Source organism: Aulonocara sp. 'chitande type north' Nkhata Bay, linkage group LG7 (genome assembly GCF_057382095.1).
Source record: "Aulonocara sp. 'chitande type north' Nkhata Bay isolate Kocher_YH1m ecotype deep benthic linkage group LG7, A_spYH_male_GT1.1, whole genome shotgun sequence".
Classification (NCBI taxonomy): domain Eukaryota; kingdom Metazoa; phylum Chordata; class Actinopteri; order Cichliformes; family Cichlidae; genus Aulonocara; species Aulonocara sp. 'chitande type north' Nkhata Bay.
Window position 1 is genome coordinate 38,631,367 of NC_141350.1, and position 19,175 is coordinate 38,650,541.

Here is a 19,175-nt window from a genome sequence, read left to right on the forward strand (position 1 = left end):
AATGTGTTTCTGGATCAGTTTCTTTGACCAATCTTCCATGAGTGAATTTGTGAGGTAAGAGACTGATGATGGATGAGAAGGCCTGGCTCACTTTTCTAAGTCATCCTAAAGGTGTTCTTTGAGGTTGAGGTCATGACTCTATGCAGGCCAGTCAAGTTTTTCCATATCAAACTTGCTCATCATGTTTTTATGGATCTTGCTTTGTGCACTGGTGCGCAGTCATATTGGAATAGGAAAGGGTCATCTCCAAACTGTTCCTCTCAAAGTTGGGAGCATGAGATTATCCAAGATGACTTGGTATGCTGGAACATTAAGAGTTCCTTTGCGTGAACTAAGGGGCTGAGCCCAACTCCTTTGAGTTGCTGTCAATTGCTATTGTCAATCCCAGTTGTTATAATACCACTAACAGATGACTCTGGAATATTTCGTAGTGAGGAAATTTCAAGATTGGACATCACATCACAGTACTACGCTGGAATTCACTGAGCTCCTGAGAGTGACCCACTTTTTCACAAGTGTTTGTATAAGCAGTCTACATGCCTGTGTGCTTGATTTTATGCACCTGTGGCCATGAAAGTGATTGGAACACCCAAATTCAATGATGGTCAATGTGTGAGTAAATACTTTTAGCAATATAGTGTATCTTATTAACAAATGATTGCAAGGTTCCGCAGCATAGAAACTCTTTTTTATTCTTTATCCTTTGCAATTAAACACATGCATACACATACATACTCACAAGGTCAAAACAGTACACATATTGCATTAGCAAAATGTGTAAATAAAAATGCTCATATACCAAATGAAAGGTACATACAGATTCATATTAGAATTTCAAAAACCTTAAACAGCAGAACAGTTACATTTTCAGTGGGATAAAAATTACTTTTGTTATAGCTGCTGCTTCTACATTTGTTATCTCCTGGACCATGTTCTGAAATGATAACAGACTCAGGCAAATGATAGCAAAATACCTCATTGTTTTATTTTCAGTAATGTTGCTTGGTCCATCAAGCTTTTATTTAACCTGCTGGAGGGTTTTAATTTGTAGGCTTCAAGCTTCCCCTAATAAAGTTGAGTTCAGCCTTAAGCCAGTGTTTGCCAGTCAGATCAGGAACCGATCTAGAACCCTCCTGTAGTATAACTAAGACTTTAAAAGCTTGTCTGTGAGGTACCTGTGGGTGTTATTCATTATTAATGTCACCAACAACAGTTTTTTTCTGCTTTAAATGGAGGCTACAGCCTGAACATAATAATATATTGTAAGTTGACTACAAATTATATTTTAAAACATCTTCCATGCAATACATGCAATACTAAACTATATTTAGCTCAAAAATATATAACATAGTGCCTTTGGCAACTAAAGTTCAACAACACAACTATATATTAATTTTTGGCATCCTCACCTTTATATAACTTAAACCGCAAAGCATGCTGAAGGAATCTACTATATCTACTATTGTTGGGGGGAGGGTGGGAGGGAGGGGGCATTATATCCAGGGAAAATTGGCTGGCTGTTCATGAATGCACAGTCTTGCCAAAAATCACATATGCTGTGGAAAAACAATGCTTAAAGGGGTTTTCATTTCCCAAAGTAAGAGTGATGTGGTAAACAATGACATTTAGAGAAAAGAGTCAGAGAAACAGGAAAGATGGGAAGACAGAATTATTAAACTGGTAGGGGGCTAATTACCAACTCCTGAGAATTTCCAGTGCCATTATGGAATAATGAAAATATCACTCAAAACACTATTATAGAAATATTACATTTCATTAGACACCCCTAGAGCTGCTCCACTCCTTTATCACATTTTACAACTCAGGACACTTGTTTCATTCGCTTAATATTTAATGACTGATGGAATTATTAGTTGAACCACTGAGCACTCAGCTTTTGTGACAAAACTCAATCTAAATGGAGACTGCATTAAAGTAGATATGTAAAAAGAAAGGCAGCATTGAATTTAGGTGAGTTTTGTGGACTACATTGGAAAAATGTCAACCGAATTGTCAAAGCAGGTAAGGAATTTGTTAAATAGTCAAATAATAATGCACAAGACATTATACCACTGTAATAAATAAATAAATAATCACAATGTTCATTAGAGGCATGTTGGTCTGAAGATGCCCCTTTGTGAAGTACACGTTGCATGCAGATATTTTAAAAGGCATTTGGAATATTGCAAATATCCACAAGGAAATCAATTTGGCACATGAGCTGAAACAAAAGGAGCACTAGAGAAAGAAAACTAGGAATCTGCGAAATAAAGGAAAATTTGACAAGTACAGCATTCAATTATAGTGTGCTAACTAGCAGGTCGATACACAGGAGAAAGTATTTGGTAAATCTAAGAGTTGCAGGACACAAAAAAGCATGGAGAACAAAGAAAACATTAACAGTTGAATGAATTTAGGCATATTGCAGAGGTAGATGTGGTTGATCTGATCAGATTAGTGTAACAAATGGTATTGAAAGACTTAAAACGTCCTTTTCTACAGTTGCACTGAATACTGCAACTGAATGTAAATGATCAATGCCAAATGTCACCAAAGCGAGTTGTTCAGAGGAGACGTTTAACAAGTATCGTCAACAAGAGATATGGATATGGATTTCTAACACTGGTTTGTTAAAGTGTTAACAGGATTCAGTAAAATTTCTTCAAATATGGAGCTTCTTGTTTACTGTATGTATTCTCTGATGTTCAAACTGTTCTCTATAGCATCTTACAAAGGGTAGTTCTGATCCATTACATACTGAATCAGAGCAGATTAACGTGTGGCTGTCTTGAGAAATTTATCAGCTTTATTATTGTGATTTTTTTGTCCAAGGTGATTTTTTTTTTTTACATTTAAATTTACATTTTTTAACGTGGAAAATTCCCGAAAAATGTTTTCTTCCTAGAAAACCCCTCTAAGCTCAACTCTGAGCGCTATTATTGTTTCAACACTCATCCAGGAGCGGGGATGTATTACTGGTGAGAGACGCTAAAAGTAGAAAAAGGACGAAGAGATTGTGAGGCAGATAGACAGGGAGAGAATGAGTTAGAAAGAGATGAAAACCTGCATTAGACAGTATTATTGTTATAAAAATATTGCATATTGAACCCTTGCATATTGTTCAATATTCATGCGTTCACGCTGTGGTCTGGGCAGAATTGGCAAAAATTTGTCTTTGCGTAAAAAGGATTTCCATCATAATAGTTGTCTGAGGCATATTTTGAACTACATATATTCTTTTAGAGTGTCTAAAATAACAACTCATTTGATATTAATAAATGGATGATTAATACTTAACTATTTAAAAAGAAGATTGCATTTCTTAGGGTTTGCATCACCTGTTTTGGGAGAAAACGTCTTTTATACAATATTATGTCCTGTGTTAAACATAACTGCCATAATGATTTAAATCGATTTTATGATTCTTTTATTGAAAGTGAAAAAGTCAAAATTCTTCCACATGTAGAGTGAGATGCTCATAAAGTCATACAAAAAATGACTCCTTCAAGTTACTGGTGCTAAAAGTAGTTCCACCACCTACAGAATCATTTTGTCTCAGAAAATTTCAGAATCATTTAGTTTTTGTTAAATAATGTTACCATCAGGGACTGGCCAAAAAGACCTAAATGCAGGATTCACAGAAAAACATAAATGAACAACAAAAAAAAATTAAACTTTTATTAAGTGGGATGTCCATCATAATTCAACACAGGAAGTTCACAACAGAATCCAAAACTCCAAAACACAAGGTACACTTGATAGGAGGAGAGTAAGGAAAAGACTAAGACACACTCAATTCAATTCAATTTTATTTATATAGAGCCACAGCAGTCGCCTCAAGGCGCTTTATATGTATATCTATATACAGTAGACACAGAGAAAAACCCAACAATCATATAACCCCCTATGAGCAAGCACTTTGGTGACAGTGAGAAGGAAAAACTCCCTTTTAACAGGAAGAAACCTCCAGCAGAACCAGGCTCAGGGAGGGGCGGCCATCTGCTGTGACCGGTTGGGGTGAGAGAAGGAAAACAGGATGAAAGACATGCTGTGGAAGAGAGACAGAGATTAATAACAGATATGATTCAATGCAGAGAGGTCTATTAAATGGCCTGCATTTGTATAGCGCTTTTCTAGTCCCTAAGGACCCCAACGCGCTTCACACTACATTCAGTCATTCACCCATTCACACACACATTCACACACTGGACACTGGCGCCACCGGGCCCTCTGACCACCACCAGAGGGCCCTTTCTTATTCACTAACACATAGTGAATAAGAAAGGTGACCGAAAAGGAAAAACTCAATGCTGCGTCTATTGCAGCATAACTAAGGGAGGATTCAGGGTCACCTGATCCAGCCCTAACTATATGCTCTACCAAAATAGAAAGTTTTAAGCCTCATCTTAAAAGTAGAGATAGTGTCTGTCTTCCAAATCCAAACTGGAAGCTGGTTCCACAGAAGAGGGGCCTGAAAACTGAACGCTCTCCCTCCCATTCTACTTTTAAATACTCTAGGAACAACAAGTAGGCCTGCAGTGCGAGAGCGAAGTGCTCTAATAGGGTGATATGGTACTACAAGGTCATTAAGATAAGATGGGGCCTGATTATTTAAGACCTTGTATGTGAGGAGCAGGATTTTGAATTCAATTCTGGATTTAACAGGAAGCCAACAAAGGGAAGCCAATACTGGAGAAATCTGCTCTCTCTTTCTAGTCCCTGTCAGTACTCTTGCTGCAGCATTTTGGATTAAATGAAGGCTTTTCAGGGAGTTTTTAGGACATCCTGATAATAATGAATTACAGTAGTCCAGCCTGGAAGTAATAAATGGATGAACTAGTTTTTCAGCGTCACTCTGAGACAGGATATTTCTAATTTTAGAGATGTTGCGCAAATGGAAGAAAGCAGTCTTACATATTTGTTTAATATGTGCGTTGAAGGACATGTCTTGGTCACTCGAACAATGAATATCAGCCAACTGAGTGAGATTTAAAATAGACAATTGGTAACAGCGGAAGTGGAGACAACCAGCAAACTACGTACAGGTAAAAACAGGTTAACACAAATTAAAGAGATGGAGACTAAATAAGTTACAAGATAACACAGGGGAGGCCGAATCTCAATGAATTAAATATAAACTACACATGCAACCACACATAGGAACTAGATTTTCAAAAGGTAGCAATAACTAAAACTGAGAATATAAATGTGAAGAATTCACCACAGCTAGGAAAGCTGCAACCACCAAATAGAGTACACCTAAGCACTTTCAGATATCCTGCTGGATAGTAAGCTGGCTAAAGAAGGAGATAGAAAGAAACCAGTGGCACCAAGACAAGAAAGCTCCTCACCATGCATGGAGGGTTTCATCCCAAGTCCAACACCCTGAGCCTGTACGCTAAATGTAATGAAGGATGCTGAAGACTAGTGAGTGTCAGAACCACTATCCAGGATGAAACAACAAATATTCATCAGTACATCAGGAAGATGACCACAACTGATCATGTGTTTAGTAAATACCTCAGACAGCTGAAACCTGAGGAATAAGAAGAGGAACAGGAGGAACCATCACAGAGGACAGGCCCCTGCACAGCATGTACTACTAGCAGATAGAAGAAGTGGCTGACATTGAGATGCCATGCACTCATGGAGTGCAGTCAGCTTCTTGGGAATCATGTTAGGGCCTGGTGCTGTCCGACTGTTCATTCTACATACTCTTTCTTGGATGTCTGCCACTATGATGGTTACTGGATCCTGCTCAAGGAGGTTGCTGAGCAGGAAAAGTATGCAACTTCCATCTGAACTGCCTTGATCTTGGCCTCTAGTGTCCTTCTCCATGGAAGGTGCTGCTCCTTGTTGCTGTTAATCTTGTTGCCAAGCATCTCTGTAATCACTGCTGCCATGGTATATATCAGCTGATTAGTTTCGGTGATGGTGGCGGTAGGGATTGTCCGTAATGCTGCATTCACATCTTCTAGTAGGAGTAGTAGGAGTCGAACCCCTGACTTATATATACTCATACACATAGCCTCTATGATGTGGGTCATGAGCTGGTCAAAAAGTCCACTGTCCATTTTCCAAGACATTTCCATACCTCAAGAGGTTTGACATCTGAACCAGCCGTCTTTCCATTCTCTTTCTACTACCCTCACTTCTTTCTTACTAACCCAGTGCACTTCCTGATTCACTAACTGTCCTCCATCTGTCCTCCTCTCTCTCATTTTTGACATTCATTAGCTCCTCAAAGTCCTCCTTACATCTTCTCAACACGTTCTTCATTTGTTAGCACATTTTTATCTCTACTCTTAATCATCCAAACCTGCTGCACATCCTTTCCAGCTCGATCTCGCTGCATAGCCAATTGATGTAAGTCCCTCAATTAGCATTTAGCTCTACATACATCTCAATATAAGCATTTTCCTTTTCCTCTGCCACCTCTCTCTTTGCTGTATGGATAGCCTCAGAGTAATCCTATCTATGTTTTTTGCCAACCTCTTCCTTTAAATACTTTCCTCTACTTCCTCTTTACACCACACTATCTCCCCCTGGGGATACTCCATTTATGTTCCTATCTACACTATGGTAAAAACAGTTTGAATCCACCTCGAGTCCTCCTGCCCTTGCATCCCTTCCACCTTGTCTCCTGCAGACACAATATACAGTGGCTTGCAAAAGTATTCGGCCCCCTTGAACTTTTCCACATTTTGTCACATTACAGCCACAAACATGAATCGATTTTATTGGAATTCCACGTGAAAGACCAACACAAAGTGATGTACGCGTGAGAAGTGGAACGAAAATCATACATGATTCCAAACATTTTTTACAAATAAATAACTGTAAAGTGGGGTGTGTGTAATTATTCAGCCCCCTGAGTCAATACTTTGTAGAACCACCTTTTGCTGCAATTACAGCTGCCAGTCTTTTAGGGTTTGTCTCTACCAGCTTTGCACATCCAGAGACTGAAATCCTTGCCCATTGTTCTTTGCAAAACAGCTCCAGCTCAGTCAGATTAGATGGACAGCGTTTGTGAACAGCAGTTTTCAGATCTTGCCACAGATTCTCGATTGGATTTAGATCTGGACTTTGACTGGGCCATTCTAACACATGGATATGTTTTGTTTTAAACCATTCCATTGTTGCCCTGGCTTTATGTTTAGGGTCGCCCCAGTCTCAAGTCTTTTGCAGACTCCAAGAGGTTTTCTTCCAGGATTGCCCTGTATTTGGCTCCATCCATCTTCCCATCAATGCTGACCAGCTTCCCTGTCCCTGCTGAAGAGAAGCACCCCCAGAGCATGATGCTGCCACCACCATATTTGACAGTGGGGATGGTGTGTTCAGAGTGATGTGCAGTGTTAGTTTTCCGCCACACATAGCGTTTTGCATTTTGGCCAAAAAGTTCCATTTTGGTCTCATCTGACCAGAGCACCTTCTTCCACATGTTTGCTGTGTCCCCCACATGGCTTGTTGCAAACTGCAAACGGGACTTCTTATGGTTTTCTGTTAACAATGGCTTTCTTCTTGCCACTCTTCCATGAAGGCCAACTTTGTGCAGTGCACGACTAATAGTTGTCCTATGGACAGATTCCCCCACCTGAGCTGTAGATCTCTGCAGCTCGTCCAGAGTCACCATGGGCCTCTTGGCTGCATTTCTGATCAGCGCTCTCCTTGTTCGGCCTGTGAGTTTAGGTGGACGGCCTTGTCTTGGTAGGTTTACAGTTGTGCCATACTCCTTCCATTTCTGAATGATCGCTTGAACAGTGCTCCGTGGGATGTTCAAGGCGTGGGAAATCTTTTTGTAGCCTAAGCCTGCTTTAAATTTCTCAATAACTTTATCCCTGACCTGTCTGGTGTGTTCTTTGGACTTCATGGCGTTGTTGCTCCCAATATTCTCTTAGACAACCTCTGAGGCCGTCACAGAGCAGCTGTATTTGTACTGACATAAGATTACACACAGGTGCACTCTATTTAGTCATTAGCACTCATCAGGCAATGTCTATGGGCAACTGACTGCACTCAGACCAAAGGGGCTGAATAATTACGCACACTCCACTTTTCAGTTATTTATTTGTAAAAAATGTTTGGAATCATGTATGATTTTCGTTCCACTTCTCACGTGTACACCACTTTGTGTTGGTCTTTCATGTGGAATTCCAATAAAATTGATTCATGTTTGTGGCTGTAATGTGACAAAAAGGTGGAAAAGTTCAAGGGGACAGAATACTTTTGCAAGCCACTGTATATACCTTCCTTCTCTCCATTATATCAGCCAACTCTCCCTCTTTACCAGTCATAGTCAATACATTTAAAGTGCCTACGCTCACCTCCTCACTCATGCCTTCCTTCTGTCTGTCTACACCAGCTCCCTGGTAGCCAACAGAACCAGAAGTGGTTGTTGTTAACCCAGACCGACCAATCTAGTATGTAAACCTCATTCTTGATGATCCACATGTTTGATTTTATGCCTGAGGTTTGAAAACAGCACAAGGAATACAATGGCTTGTGGGCCCCATGGCTGGGTTGAAGTCTCTTTCTGTCATGACTGTATATGTTTGTAAGTGTTCCGGTGTGATTCTACTGTAATTTACTCCCCTCTTATCATCAGCTGTTTGTAACAGCAATGAAAGTAAAAGCAGATGTTTCGATTTAATCTTGTGAGGTTTATGCATACTTCTTTTTCACAGTGGCCCAGCTTCTTTACATTCAGTCGTAATTATTATATTTTTATCCATTTAGTAAGTGATTGCATCTCAAAAGATATTTAAGCTTGTGCATTATGTGAACATTAACAATCAATCACTATCTTTTAATCATCATTACCACCTTCTAGTTGAATTTCACGTAAACCATGTCCATAGTTTGCAGTGAAGATAATTAGAGGTTTTAAACAAAATCTTACAACAATAATCTATTGTTATACTGTTGTAGTTTTTCTATTTCATGGTGTGATTAAAAATGAATATTGAGTATAAAAAAAAAAGCAAAAAAAATTATTCACTGTTTCAGTGTGCTGTCAGATAATATAAAACATGTATTAGAAGCTTCACTTGTGCGTCTGATGGTAATTGATGCTGCAAAAGCTAAACTATTTTAAAGTCCATCAACAAAGAAGCAAAGAGAAGTGATATATTTTTATGCTCAACTTCTAGTTGAGAGAACAGAAGATTTTCTATATTTTAAAAACATTAACAATCTGTGTTATTGTCAGCAATCAGGTTCATGTGTGCTGACTTGATAAAATTTTAGAACTTCATAAATCTGGTAATTCTTTCACCAAGTGAGATGAGAAGATAAACATACAATTTAGCCTAGCTAAACAATCACATTACCATTTCTAACCACTGATCTGCACAATGCTTTTGAAAGACTGCCTTAAACCCCATCCAAACGAGCACTACCAAAAACAGAGCACTGATAGTAGATGGTGGAAATTAACTTGTCATTGGCCATCAGGCTAATTGGCTGGGCGATGTGACAGCTCACGAAGCAAGGTTGTGAGGCTCCAAGAAGACTTTATTCTCTGGTTTGCATGGTCTCTATGATGCTCTCCCTCTCTCTTTCCTGTCTGTCTGCCTGTCTGTCTCTCTCTCTCTCACACACACACACACACGCACACAGACGCACACACACACACAGCTATACTCGCAGCCACACAAACTCACACCTACCTCATCCCTGTGACAGCTAAATTGGGATTAACGAGCTTTAAGGGAAAAGCTGTAACAGCAGATCCCTTTCCCTTTGTTTTTCTTCCATTGACACCCCCATGCATGCCTGGCAGGCTGACTGTCTAACTGCCTGGTGCTTGGTCTTGCATCAAATGGAAAGGTTTCCTTTTTTAACATGGTATAGACCGTGTTGGTACACACAGCCCAAGGACTTTGGTTTTTTTCTGACGCAACATTGGTGAGCAAACTATGCTTTGGGATCAAGCTCAATTTGGAATGAACAGAGAAATTTTTGTACAAAACATAAACATTTGAGTTTAAAACACAGCATATTAAAAAACACCCACTCAAATACAAATATTAATAGGACAGGACTAAAAGGAACAAAAGTTAATGGGCCCTAATGTAACAGACCATAACAGATGGTGAGGCTTTGAGTTGGCAAAGTTAGACTAAGCTGAACTCAGCATGATATACTAGTGCCAGTTTCACACCATGCCATATTTTATGGTGAACCGAAGCTTCACAGCATGCACAAATATTGTGGGAAATATTGGTCTTTGGTATTTAAGACTGTGCCACAGAGATACATTTTTGTCAATAAAAACATCCGACTGTCTTTTGACAAGGCTGTATGTTGATTTATTTAATGGCCTACTGTGGGAGGGAAGGTAGCGATCTGTATAGAACTTTCTCATAATTATCAGTTTTTTTTCTGTCTCTTGCTATCTATGTCCAAGAACAGGTATCCTGCGTCTTTTTCTTGTTCTAGTTGTCCCATGTGCACATGAACTGAATAGATTTAGGACCTTATCTTGACTTTTCTTCTCAGTTTGTGCTTCTCAGTTTTAATAGAAATGAATTCCTCCTATTGTGTAATACAGAATGAGTGATAGCAACATATTCTACTACCTTTTATCTGCTACTGCTAGTCTAAAATCATGCTTATTAGCCAAGTATTTACTCATTTGTTATCTGATCATGATTACAGCTTGAGAATTATGCCATACATCATATACTACAAATAGAGTTATTATGTTTTCTTTTTCTGGTACATGAGCAGGTGACACATCAGAAAAGCCTAGGTACAAGGCTGTCATTGCCTCTTATATAACTGTAGAATAATTTCCTGACACACTGCAACATAAAATGAAAAGGATTTGCAGCTTTAGGTTGAATGGTTTTATTACCTTCATGGCTGTCACAGCAGTCTCCTTATGGACTACAAGGCTATAACGATGCTCTGGTTATTTGGCACACAATCCTGGCTCCTCCATTTGTAAAGATGAGGGGGATTTCTTAGGTACCCCAGGGAGGACTAGAAGACATTAAGATGCTATTCGCAGTCTCACCAGGACACGTGTACCCTTATCCCCAACATCAACTGTGTGTCTGCAAGGGTTCAACTGCCAAGTATGCCAGAGAGGCTTCTTCTGCTGGTTTGTGTGTCATCACTATTCTCCTGTAAGTGAATGTGTGCAACCAAAAATGTGCATACAGGCACATGACTTTTAATTTTTTGTGCAAATGTTTTCTGTTATTAATGGTTTGTCAGCTGTAAATGAGCCAGAGCTGATTATGGGAGTACAATTATCCTCTGTAGTCCCTGGCCATATGTTAAAATATATCTTGACAATTACTTTGAAGGAAACAAAAATGCACACAATGCTTAAAAAAACAACAGTGCTCTAGACAAAAGGGTATGTCTGTGATATCAACACTTCAAACAGTCTTTGTCAGAGACAATACGGATATATTAAAAAAGAACATTTTATTTTTATTAGTCCAACTACAAGTGTCAGTGCATTATGCAATAAACAGTACTGACATGCATCTTCATTTCAGATACATTGTGGTGCCATACAAAGCTAAAAATCTGAAAATATTGTAAGAGCCCAAACATTTTTAAACCTAACTCTAGTACCTACAGACACATGTACTTATGCCATGCTTGAAAAGGTATAATTCTTCATTTTCATTGTAACAGTCAGAAAATAGTAATTACATTAAGATAAGAATACTTGCCCTTACTGACCAGTAAATGAACTAGTGTAGCTTTTCCCCCATGTCACAGTACTTTTCATTAGCAAGAGTTAAAATTAACTTTCAATTTGTTTTTCTTACAGAACTGTAAACTTGCGTCTAAACATAGTCCAGAGTTGTTTCACAAAAAGAAATCCAAAGTTTACACCTAATTAGAGTTACTATGTAATGTTATATAGTTGAAAGAAAAAGAGAGACACATTAATTGAAGTATAATGAATTGTTGCATGCGAAATAAACTGTGAATTAAGAAAAATATTATGACATGATGGAAGTTCAGAGCATTTCTCTTTCTTTCTTTTTTTGACCGAGGTGAGTAATCAGTGTTAAAAAGAAGGTTATGTCTGGTTTCTGTACAGTATGTGCAGCATCTGTGTTTAGTGTATCCTTCCAGTCATTGCCAGATAGCTAAATTACAATTTCTCCCATCTGTTAGCCAGGCCCAGGGTAAAAAAAAAAAGCTGAGCATACAGGGAGCAAAGATGAAGCAGAAAAAAATGGGGAAAATACATATAATTAGGGAGAGGGAAAGAGACATCCAGCTGAAAAAAAATAATGAAATAAAAACTTTAATTACGCACCCCATGACAAAACTGCGTACTTAAAAGTTTATAAAAAGGTACCGTTTCAGTTTCAGACCCAACCCATCTCTGAAGAAGGGACACATAAACATTCATAAGGTCAGAATTCATTAGTTAGAAAAAAAGCTTATAAAAACAAAACTGCCTCTTACCTTGCTCTCCCCTCACTTATTTGTTCTATCTTCCTTTAAAGCTCAGCAGAAATAATGAGCTGATAACAAAGTGTCTGTTTGACACCTGCTGAAACTCTAACGATTTTTTTGTTCGTTTCACCGATTTCTTTAAAGGTTTTCAAGAGGGAAAAAAACCTTGCCACATTTATTTATTTATTTTTAACATGCAACGTGAAGTAATGGATTTGAAGTCTTTATTCAGCTATTTAGTGATAAATTAGTGTAGTTATTATTTTGCACTTGTTTCATATATCCAGGGTGTATTGAGCACTTACACACACGTACACAGCAGAGAGCTAGCATGAATACCAACACTTTTGATTATTTGTGGTCCATGATTCTCAACCTAGTGAAATGGAAAAACTACAGGCCAGGCAACATGAACACACACACACACACACATAAATATCAGAGGATTGACTGGCTTGTAATTTAAATAATAGTAATAATTTTAAAATAAAGTTGCCATTGGACCAACTCCATTGACAAACAAGGCCAAGCAATTCATATCAATGAAATAGCCTTTAAACACGAAACACGATTTGAATAATTCAGTCAGGTTTTGTTGTTCTCGACAAAAACAAGACCATCTTCAAAGCATGGCAACTGCAAAAAGTACCAGTTATTTGAATGCATGAAATGGCCTTAGAAAACTGCAAAAAGGTTTCAAAGCATAGTTTTATAGTCCCAGAGTGTCCTCATAATAATACTAAATCAGTCTCACTCCTGCCTTTGTGCACTTATCAGGAGAGGGGAGACTGTGTTGCAGCTGAATGACATTTCCCTAAGCAACATTCACTTTCTCCCTGATTTGTCTGAATAATGTGCTGCTGCATGGTGCCGCCTGTTCTGTTTTGTATGTCCCTGCACTATCAGTGTCCTCTTTTAGTACTGTGACATTTTTAGTTTCTTCAATACATAAAAAAAATGGCTGTGTGGCATGAGAAATGGAAGAAGTTTCAACTGCATGGATGTCACTGTGAGTGCATGAGAGCTGGCAGCCTCGTGTATAACCTCGTTACACAGACTGATTTAGTCCCTTCAGGAAAGTCCCCATCGCACCAGCCGAATCCTATACAATCAGTGAGCTAATGTTCATGCGAGTTGATTTTTGGCTGCAGTGAATAGACCAGCCAGGGTCTTTAAGCATAACATTCCCTACATTATGTTTCAAATCAGTGATCACAGGTAAGCTACGACATATTTGTCACCTCTGAAAACAGACACATTCAATTGTAGATCATGGACTCACAGAATGTTAAAGCCATTTTTTTTCCCCTTTGTTTTTACTTTATCACCTTGACCTGATTGGAAAAAAAAAATATGGATGAATTATTTCATTAGTTGCTGAAAAGAGTAATATGATTATATGATCATTTTGAAAGGAAACGTCAATATATTCACCTAATAATATGGAATATATTTGTATTTATATACGTATTTGTTTGCTTAAATGACTGCATATATGAATACACTAACACACACACACACACATGTGAACACAGTCATTGAGAACCACAAAACTGCTTGTAGTATAACACTTTTAAATAAGCTCCCTTCTATCTATAACATTTCTACTGTGTGCCTGTCTTTCATGAATTTACATTTAAATGTACAAATAAGAACTATCATGAAACCTTCTTTCTATGGTAAAGCACTGTTGTTGCTTTATATTTGCCTACCGAACTTTTCCATTTTGAGCCACAGTATTGTTTAGAGCTACAGTTCCCTATGCTGTAATTCCTTAACTAAAGTATGCCCATACAGTTATTATAAGAGAAGTCTCGGTGATTACTCATATCACTGTGAAGGTAATCTCTCTTTTGGCAGCTTTCTGTATCATGCTGTGGGCCATATGTCCAAGCAATGGTTGTGCCCAAGCCCTTCTGTCTAGGTGATAGACTCAGCCCAATTAATACTAACAAGATTCAGACCATGGAAAAGCTCAGTGGTAAGTCATCAGTTGACTGTAGCCTTCTGTTTTTCTATTTGGAAGTTGTGCTCATCTTTCTTGTTCATAAGCTTGGCTCTATTCTGCCTTTACATCCTTTGTCTTGCTTTTATTGTCCCCCTTCAGTCAACAGTGCTTGGTTCATTCCTTCATCTTGCCTGTATGGTTGTTCTTCCCATAACAAGTCTTCTTATATCCCCATCCCTCTTCTGTTGTCATTCCTTCTGACCCCACCCCCTGCACCCCACTTTATTTCCTTGATTGCACTTTTACAAGCTTATAAGCCACACAACTCAATAAACATTGTTTCTTCCTGTCCGTTTTTAGGCTTGCTCTATTTTACTCACCCTGTTTTACTAAGCAACATTGTTTTCTAATTCTTTTCCTTCCTCTCTTTTTCATGTATTCCTACCTTAATGCTTGATCTTTCTTTACACAGATTGGATTACAAAGGTAGGTTTAAGGTATGAATGGTGAAAACAGGACATCCTACCACGGTTTAGAGAAACACACCTAATATTCTCTAGCACCCTTTTGTTAATCAATATTGTCTACACAAGCCATGATGGCAAATTCTTGGTACATACAATTACAATGGAGGAATACATTTGAATACATTTGGTTCCTATTCAGGTGTATTCATTTGTTAATTAATGGGTGCCCTTTGGGTTGATTGCAGATTTACATTTAATTTCCCCTTTTACCCTGGCAGTCACAGTAGACTATGCCATTCATTTTTCTTTTTCTCTAGCTATTCCATATGTGTCAACAATAATCACTACAGTGGCACCATCTTTTGTCATAGCAGCAGCCAAAGCCTTTGCTTAAAGCTATGCTTCTTTTTTTAACCTAGCCCCATGGTGCTTAACATCAAATCAGATCACAAAAGCTATTTCTTTTATTTTAAGGGCCCTTAAATCAGAGTTCATAACAGATTCATAACAGAGTTATTCAGGCAGTTGAAAAATAATTTGCTTCCTTTCCTCAAATGGTACACAAATAAGCAAAAAATTATAGTGAAGAGTAAATTATTGTATACATGGTTAGTCATATTATGTATGATTAAAGGAATATATATATGTATATACATATAAAATAATTTGTATTTTAAAGAGGATTAGTATTTTCACAATGCTAGAGACTGTCTATAAACTGTGAAACGTTTTTTTAATAGCTGCTAATAATTTAAATGTTTAGATTTTTTTCCCCCTAAACTACTTCCCCAGCTACCAAGTGGTTTGCATAGGGGCTATTTTCGCTTGGCTTCAGTATTGTACATCACTTAGCTGGGCGCCTTTTTTTTTAGATCTAGCCTTCAGCAGTGCTCTCATCATTCACTGAGACTAATGAGATGTCTTTGCTGATGTAATTTACCTCATTTTGTGCCAGTTCATATGAAAAATTTAACCATCACCATGAGAAATAGTTATGTTTTAGCCCTTAATGATGTGCATATCTTTGCCAGTCACACGCTGTTAATTCTGCCAGTCTGTTTGAACCTTGGCTTTCATTTACATCTGTTTGTGACACGTGAACATAGAGAAAATATAGAGATGTGTGCTCTCCCAGGAGTTCAATACAATGATGAAGTCAGGGGGCAATATTTGTTAAAGTGGCAAATTCTGCTCTGGTGTAACCATCTGGGTCATGTATAGGCAGTATTTTCAGAGACAATAAATGAAAATGGCATTATGCTCTGCTTGTTAACATTAAAATTAGTTAAGGAAAAAAAAATACAAATCTTTTTCCCATTTTACAAACCTCCATTGTTTCATTTGTTCCTTTTCCCCAATTACAAACTGGATGTTCAAGTAGGTAAGTTAAATATACTGCACAAAAATATGGTGTAGGGAAGTGCCTCAGTGCCTGGTAACCATACATAAAATTTCACTGACATTACAACAAAACAACAAACAAGATTTCATGACTAAATTAAAACCACAAGAAAGAGAAAAAACACATTAACTATGACCTCAAAAACCCAGCATCAAATAGCTGAGATGGCAATTTATTCTACAATGGCTTAAATCATTTCTGAATCTCACTACAGTATGCATGGAATGACAGTTTGGTCGGCAAAGGAAAAATCTGTAATTGCATCAGTAAAAGGTTTCACAGCAATCCGACAGACAAAATGTTCCAAGAAATGCACTAGCAATGAATAATACAATAACAAAATATTGTCCTAGGCAAGTGCTGAATTTGCAGGACCAGGACATTTCCCTCTACAGTACCAGTGCCAGCTGCAAAGGGTTAAAAAGCCACCGTGTACTGCATAATGATGAAGAGTTTGATGAACAAACTTGTAGCTTCAAAGGCAAACTGCCTCAGGGGCATGCTCCTTGATGTTTGAGTTTTGTTCTCTTTCTATCAGTCAGTTTAGAAGGCAAATATACTTTTGTAGATATACATTTGCTTTTAAGTCATCCATAAATGGAAATAAGCCTATTTTATCCTCATATGTATTTTTCAAGTAGATGCATTCATATGATCCTCCAGAAGTACAAGTTTGATAGACTATAGTTCCACAAGGGTAATGAATAAACAAATGAATACATTATTAAGATTTAAATAGGCAACTACAGTAATAGAAATCTGATCTCTGTATTTGACAGTTTAAAAAGCTTGATGAATGAAACAGTATCCAGATTATTAGTTATATATGAATTTCTGAACACTAGTATATTCATCAAACAAGCTTAGACATAGTATATTTACATAAAACTTCTAACAAAGTCTGTAAAGTCTAAATGTGTAGCAAGACAACAGAAAAAAACAAAAACAAAAAAAAACATTAGACAAATGTTGTATAAAAATACCTTACCAGACATGATATTAGTATCATGGTCAGCTCAGATGTCTTCTAATAACCAACATGCTCAAGTTAAAGTTTGTTTTAGAATGTCTGTGAAGGTTCTCAGTCATCCAGGTCATCGTAGTCAAAGGAGCTTGCAAAGAAAAGCGTCTGGACTTCTTTAAGTTGCTTGAAGACGTTTCACCTCTCATCCGAGAAGCTTCTTCAGTTCTAAGGTCAAATGGTGGAGAGTCCCAGATATAAACCTAGTGGGAGTATCCCCCCACAGAGGGACAAAAGGACCCCCTGACATCCTCTAATCGCCTGAGCCAAGGTGTGAAACTGGGTGCGGGTCCCAATCAGCCAGAGTTTCGGGTGAGTTCATTGTGATCTTGCATCTTAAGGATAAAGGACACTCTTTCGAGGATGCCAATGTTCACATTTTGGACAGAGAGGACAGATGGTTTGAAAGTTTGTCACACACACACACGCAGCAGGCCTTTTCCACACCTAGACCAGACTCACACGCTGCCCACCACGCCAAGCACGACATCCCAGTGTATTTCAGACCCAGCAACACGCTCAGACAAAAACTGGTTCACCCGAAAGACAAAACGCCAAAACACAGACTTAACAATGTGGTGTATGCTGTACAGTGCAGCGAGGAATGCCCAGACCTCTACATTGGAGAGACCAAACAGCCACTTCACAAGCGCATGGCACAACACAGAAGAGCCACCTCCACAGGACAAGACTCAGCTGTCCATCTGCATCTTAAGGACAAAGGACACTCTTTGGAGGATGCCAATGTTCACATTTTGGACAGAGAGGACAGATGGTTTGAAAGAGGAGTGAAAGAAGCCATCTATGTCCACTGTGAGCGACCATCTTTGAACAGAGGCGGTGGTTACGACACCAACTCTCTGCCATCTATAATCCAGTTTTGAGTTCCCTCCCCAGACGCCTTAACGCCCACTCACATCCTGGGCCATCTGACCTCAGGAAGTCGCATGATAAGGTGGGGCCAGGTTTCACAATGAACTCACCTGAAACTCTGGCTGATTGGGACCCACACCCAGTTTCACACCTTGGCTCAGGCGATTAGAGGATCATCAGGGGTTCCTTTTGTCCCTATGTGGGGGGTTACTCCCACTAGGTTTATATCTGGGACTCCCCACCATTTGACCTTAGAAGTGAAGAAGCTTCTCGGATGAGAGGTGAAACGTCTTCAAGTAACTTAAAGAAGTCCAGGCGCTTTTCTTTGCAAGCTCCTTTGTTTTAGAATATTTTGGCATGAAACATGTATTATTCCAGTACCACATAATGTGAAAAATGCTCAGGATCAACAGTTTTGCTATTTTCCAGATGTGAAAATTAAAGTTTTCTCATTAATTTGATTTTTAAAAAAAAGTTTGGCATTTTGTTTCCCGCAGCACTTATTTGGTTTTGAACATTTGTGTAAAGCAATATTGCTCAATAGGACTCAATAGGGTGAGTGATATTAAGGTATTTAAATGCTTTCTGATTGTTGGTGTGTTTGCTTGAGGGAATTCAGTGATTGTTGTTTCAGAAAAAGCAAACAACACAGAGATAAATGACCTACATGGTAAATGAAAGCCAGAATAGTTCCTGGACAGGATTTTCCCATGTCCAGCAAAATGACTACAAAATCCACAAAATTGCAACTGTGGTTTATTAACTGTTTAGACAACACTAGTTGCCACTTATTAGTGAGATTCGTGTGGATGTTAAGGGTACATAGGCATAACTACAGATATGTAAACCTAGAAGTAGGAATATATATTACCAAATCATGTTTTCACATAAAAAAAAGCAATCTCCTTAAAATTAATACCACTGACAGATGAAGTTAATAAAATTGATCATCTTGTTACACTAGAAATCCTTGACAGTGTCGTGGTTTTCGGTAGGGAAAGAGACGACACCTTGTAGAGCAAACAACTT